This window comes from Triticum dicoccoides, chromosome 1B, assembly GCF_002162155.2.
Source record: "Triticum dicoccoides isolate Atlit2015 ecotype Zavitan chromosome 1B, WEW_v2.0, whole genome shotgun sequence".
Taxonomy (NCBI): domain Eukaryota; kingdom Viridiplantae; phylum Streptophyta; class Magnoliopsida; order Poales; family Poaceae; genus Triticum; species Triticum dicoccoides.
In genome coordinates, this window is record NC_041381.1 from 152,460,781 (window position 1) to 152,467,223 (window position 6,443).

The window sequence follows — 6,443 nt, forward strand, 5'->3', positions numbered from 1 at the left end:
GAAGGAGCTGAGGGAGTACTACTACCTCTTCTGGTCGACGGAGACACGAGTGCATCCGCGCACGAAGGTACTCCCGGCTGCCGCTTCGGAACTGGCTCCGAATGGATACCCTTTCTTCGCGCTGTTATTCTACTGCGGGCTCTGCCCGCCTTTCTCTGAATTTTTCTGCGATATTATGAACACCTACGGGTTCCGCCTCCTTGACTTCAACCCCAATGCCGTTCTGACCATGGCAGTTTTCGCACATCTCTGCGAAAACTTTGTCGGAGTCCATCCAAATGTAGCCCTTTTCCGCCACTTCTTTATGCCCCGAGTTGAGAGAGGGGAGCCTTTATCCGGTGGAATCGCCTGGATCTCGAGGGCTGGCAAGAAGGAAGCTTATCTGGAGGGAGAGCTCCGCAGCAAGTGGGAGGAATGGAGAGCAGAATGGTGCTGGATTGTTGAGGAGAACCCGCAGCCATTTACCGCCCAGCGCCAAGCCCCGATAGCGCGCGGCAACGACTGGAGCAACGTGGCCCCGGAAGACGATAGGCTGAAGATTGCCGTCACCTGGATCCTACGCCTCAGGCTTGCCAGGCTCACCGTAGGCGCCGTTGGCGCAGATTTTCTTCGCCGCCGCATCGCCCCCCTGCAGGAGAGGAGGAGACCCGCCTGGGAGTTCCAGAACTCGGCGGATATCATGAGGCTGCGCCCAGGCCTCAACTTCAACTTCACCGTCCTGGAACTGGACGCGATGATCCTGGAACTGTTCAAGCGCGATCCTCAGCATCCCGAAGCGTTCATGTTGCCGAGGGGTGTCGTTCCGTTGTGCAACAACTCCTCGCTTGACAGCATCCGTCCAATGATGCCGCTGTGCGATTCGCATGGAATCGTCCCAACTTGGCAAGAGCCTGCAGACGACGTCGTGCAGGAGTTCTTTGACGGCTTGGTAGAAGTGTCGGTCCGCTCCGATGAACAGAAGAGCCTTACTCGCGACACCACCGACGCGGAGATGCAGCGCATCGCCACTAGGCTGGAAGAGGCGGCGGTAGCCGCTGCCGCGGGTGAGTTTCGATTCACCGTGGAGGAGGTAGAGGCAGCAGAGGCGGCAAGCCTTGCCGAGCGAGAGGAGTTTGCCGGCGAGGGAGAGCTTGTCGGGCCTGAAGATGAGTCGAGCGAGCCCGGTGAGGGAGAGCTTGTCGGACCCGAACCTTCAGACAGCTTGCCGCAAGCGGAGCCCCCAGCTCCACCAAGAAGGCGTCTCCGCAAGGCCGTGGACGCAGCGGGGCGGCAGACGGGTCAACAACCGTCGTGCCGCGCGACACGCTCTACCGCGGCAAGCACTGTTGCCGCGGGAGCGCCTCACACTGCTGCGGCAACTGGAGCGGGGTCTTCCCGGTCCACCGCTACTGCTCCTGCCAAGCGGACAAGGGAACCTACTCCTCCGCCTCGTCGCACCGGAGGCGAGCCAGACTTTGATCTCTCAGCGCTCAGCTCCGACGAGGAAGAAGAAGAGTAAGATTCTTTGTTGTACTTGTAGTTCTTCAATTCTTGTTGTTTCGTCTTGTATCTGATTTGTTTTACTCCGAACCCATTCCTTTTCAGGACTCTGGCCCAGAGAGCGGCGAAGAGAGCCAAGGTCCCGGTGATTGTCATCGAGGACGAACCCACCACGACAGCAGGGGGCGTGTCCGAGACCACCTTGTCGGACCCGGCAACTTTTCCCCAAAGCAGCCCCCAGCACAGCCCCCAGCGTAAGCATATAGTTTACTTCCTGCTGTCTGGCGCGCACGGGTGCTCTTTCTTTGCTGATATCTGACTGTTGGTTTGTGTAGGAGCAGAGCAGCCTCACCAGGAGTGCCTGGAAGCCGCTCCCGAAATGCCATCTGCTTCGACTACACCGCCAAGGGAGGATTCCCCGGCAAGGGAGCGTTCTCCGGCAAGGGAGAATTCTCCGGCAAGGGACAGTTCTCCGGCAAGGGACAGCACTGGCGACCCCCCGGTGGTTGAGACCATGACTACAAATCCTAGTATAGGTAATCCTCTTGCTTGAAAACTTCCCTTGGGTTCTTCTTCTTCTGATTTTCTTTTTGGATATTTGCTTGACTTTTCTCCCTTTTCCGGTCGTCAGATCCATCTGCCACGCAGCCGATGGAAACCGAGGTCGCCGGCGATGAGAACACGCGCGGCAATACCGATGACGCCGCTGTCGCTAAAGAAGAGGCCGGCGCTGATGATCCCGCCGGCGAAGAGGCCGCCAAAGCTACCGCCGCAGAAGCCGGCGAGGGGTCCGGCGATCGCACTGACGGCCCCAAGGCCGCAGGAGCGCCAGGCGCTACGCCGACCGCCGATCCCTCTGCCGCTGCTGCAGCGTCAGGCTCCGAAGAGCCCCAGCCCGGCGCCTATTTGAAGGCCGGCGATGGCGTCTTCATCAAGCTCCCCTAGGTGTCGAGCTCCAGGGCGCCGGTCGAAGGAGAAACCTTTGACGAAGAGGTGCTCGCCTCCGCTAGGCTGGCGCTGGTCGACGCGCCAAGCAGCAGCAGCGACGAGCCTGAGGAGGAGCGGCTGCTGCGGAAGCTGTTGTCGCTTTACCGCGCCCGACAGGCCAAGCTGGAATCCCGAGAAGCGCTTGTCGCGAAGGCGGGAGTGGACATCGAGAAGCGCGCGGAGGAGCTCCGGGGTCTCAGGCAGGAAGCTCTCCGATCCCTGGCAGAGGAGTGGGAGCAAGTCGCCGAGGAGCGGAAAGCCTTCCTCCTCGAGAAGGCTGAAGTTGAAGAGCAACAGCGGCTTGTTGCCGAAAAGCTATCTGCGCAGCAAGGCGAGTTGGCGCAGCGCAAGGTCAACCTTGACAGCTATGAGGAGGAGCTTGCCGCGCGCGAGCAAGCAATTCTCAAGGAAGCAAAGGATGCTGCCGCAGCTGCCGAGGCCGCCAAGAAGGAGCTGGAGACGAAGATGGCGCAGCTGGAGGCCGATCTCAAGGCGAGCGGCGAGGAGCTTGCTGCACTCAAGCGTGAGCGCGAGAAGGACACCGCCGCTCATGGCGAGCTGCAGGGTCATCTCGCTGAGAGGAGCAAAGATCTTAGCGCCGCCAAGGACTCCAACGCAGATCTTCAGTTGAAACTGGTTACTTTGACCAAGACGCTGGACGGCGCCAGGGAGCAGGAGGTGGCCTTGAAGGAGAAGATCAAGGCCGACGAGGCGCTGCTGGCGAATGCTGTTGCCGCCCAGAACGCTTTTAGGGAGACTGTGGAGCACTGGACCGAGGGTCTCGTGGATCTTGCCGCAGCCATCGACGGGGAGCTGGCGCAGCTGGGGATGGAGGATCTCGGGTACTCCTCCGATGAGCACCTCCAACCCAGCGCCAAGCTCAGCTTGTTCTTCAAAGGCGTGGCGACGGCCCTCCAGTGACTCCGGGAGAAGATCCCAAAGCAGCTGGCTGACGAGTCGCGCAAGATCTGCGCAGGAGCTCTTCAAAAGGTGCTGGTGAAGGTGGCCTTCCGCAACCCAGGCCTCAATCTCACCAACGTCCTCAGGTCCTTGCCGCCGGATGCTGATCTGGAAGCGCTCAAGGCCCTTGTCGCACCCATTGTGGACAAGGTGAGCGGGATCAAGAGGGTTGAGGGCGATCGCGTAGATTAGGGCGCCCGTTTTCTCTTTTTCTTGTCGCTGTTGGTCATGTTACGAGAACAATCTATTAGAGCTGCGACAAGCTATCTTGTAATATGACTCTATTTTGGGTAGCGATTGCTATGTTATCTCCTTTACTTGATTCCTTCCTTTGTATGTTTTTGGCCTACGCTTTTAGGGAACTTGTCGGTGCAGGCACCTTAGCCGCGAGCGCTGAGTGCGGGACGTCAGCAGCCTACTGGCGGTGCCGCTACCGACAAGAAACCTTGTCGCAACTAGTCGCAGCTCACTTAAATTGTTGAGCGGACTCGAAACAAAGTAAGGGCGCAACTAGCTACGAGTTGGTTCCTCCGCGCACAGGTTTTCCATACAAAGCACGGTCGTTCGAGGAAGATAACTTAAAAATTTTAAAAACTGATTGCTCAAGCTTTAGCAACTTAGCTTTTCTGTCGTTTGCTTCCCGGCAAGGTGAAACTTCCTTGAACGACGCTTGGTCCACACCGTTATCTTCTCCTTTCCCCCCGGCAAACTTGTGGGGGAGGGAACCTTCCTTTCTTTGAGAAAGAGAAAGAAGAGAAAATAAAGATATGGAGCCTTACGGCTCGTTATTGCTTACCGGGGGTAGGCGCTGCACAAAGTGTCAGACAACGCATGCAAAAAAAAGTAGAAAGCATGAAATTGACAAGATGTGCAGAGCACATGAGCTTTACTTATGCACGGGGTCTGCGCCCGGCTTCGTACAAAGGATTACATGCAACATCGGCAAGACTTGTACAAAAGGTGGTTGCCGAAACATGTTCCGGCAAACGCGCCTTACGGGTAAAACTTACGAAGATGCTCAATGTTCCAGGAGTTGCTCACCGGAACGCCATCTTCGGTCTCAAGGCGGACAGCGCCAGGCCTAGTGACTCGTTTCACCCGGTAAGGGCCTTCCCACTTCGGTGTCAACTTGTTGGAATTCTTGGCGGACTGAACGCACCGAAGAACAAGGTCGCCTTCCTCGAGACTTCTGGCATTAACTTTGCGGCTATGGTAGCGGCGCAAAGCTTGCTGGTATCGAGCAGCTCGTACAGCGGCCTGAAGACGGTCCTCCTCAAGGAGCAGCGCGTCATCTTGTCGCAGCTGCTCTTGCTCAAGCTCATCATAAGCGAGCACTCGAGGTGACCCGTATACGAGTTCCATGGGGAGAACTGCCTCTGCTCCATAGACTAGAGCGAAAGGTGTCTGGCCAGTGGCTCGATTTGGCGTCGTTCTGATCGACAACTCCTCAATCCAGTTTTTTCCGCACTTGTGCAGCCTGTCGAAAGTCCTGGTCTTGAGCCCGCGCAGCACTTCAGCATTCGCCCTCTCTTCTTGACCGTTACTTCTCGGATGAGCAACGGAAGCGAAGCAGACCTTGGCGCCAAGATCTTGGACGTACCGCATGAAGGTGCGGCTCGTGAATTGCGTGCCGTTGTAGGTGATGATCCTGTTAGGGATCCCGAAGCGGCAAACAATCGACCTGAAGAACTTGACTGCTGACTGTGCTGTCACCTTCCTCACTGCTTCCACTTCCGGCCACTTTGTGAACTTGTCAATTGCAACGTACAAGTACTCAAAGCCCCCGACAGCTCGGGGAAAGGGGCCGAGGATGTCGAGCCCCCAGACCGAAAATGGCCAGGATAAAGGGATCGTCTGGAGAGCTTGAGCTGGCTGGTGTGTCTGCTTGGAATGGAACTGGCACGCTTCACACTTGGTTACTTGTGCAGTTGCATCCTGGAGGGCTGTCGGACAAAAGAAACCTTGTCAGAACGCTTTGCCGGCAAGTGCTCTTGCGCCAATGTGGTGACCACATATGCCTCCATGTATCTCTGCCAACAGCTTTTGTCCGTCTTCCCGGTGAATACACTTCAATTTCACGCCGTTGAGTCTTCTTCTGTACAGTGTGTTGTCGACAAACTGGTACATACTTGACTGTCGGGCTACTCTTTCCGCTTCTTCTTGCTCTTCGGGAAGTTCTCCTGTCTGAAGGAAAAGGACAATCTGCTGTCCCCACGCTGGAGCTTGCGGCTCGACAACAAGGACTAAAGGCACATCTGCTGCTGCGGGAACATCCGCTTCTACGGCGAGAACCTGCGGCTCAGCCGGAGCTTGACGTTCCCCGGCAAGCTTGCCGGAGCAAAACTTGTCGGGAGCGTCTGCTTCAACGGAACAAACCCTAGGGCTTGCCGGAGCAGACTCTCCTCAGCATCCTTGGTGTTGATCTTGAGGACCTTCTTGGCGGCGGCTTCGGGGAGCTCTGCCGGAAAATAGTCACCAGAAATCAACTTCCTCTTCTTGCTCTGTCCAGTTGATGGCGTTACAGATGGTTGAGTCAGTTTGAGCACAAAAATCCCTGGTTCCACAGGTAGCTTAAGTGCGGCGCACTTTGACAGGCCATCGACAATGTCGTTCTGAGCTCTTGGAACATGTTCCATCTGCAGGCCGTCAAAGTGCTCTTCTAGCTTCCTCACTTTATCAACGTAAGCTTCCATCAACGGACTCTGATAATTCTTGTTCACTTGGTGGACGACAAGCTGTGAGTCACCCCTGACAATGAGCTTCTTGATCCCAAGGTCTGCTGCGATCCTGAGACCGGCAAGCAAACCTTCATACTCTGCGGTATTGTTCGTTGCTTGCTCCTTGGGAAAGTGCATCTGGACTATGTACTTAAGGTGCTCTCCGGTGGGTGCAACAAGTAGCACACCCGCACCAGCGCCTTGCAGCGAGAAGGCACCATCAAAGTACATCAGCCACTCTTTGCTTGCTTCCTTGACGGGGATGCTTGTTTCTGGAATTTCTTCATCTTGTGTTGGCGT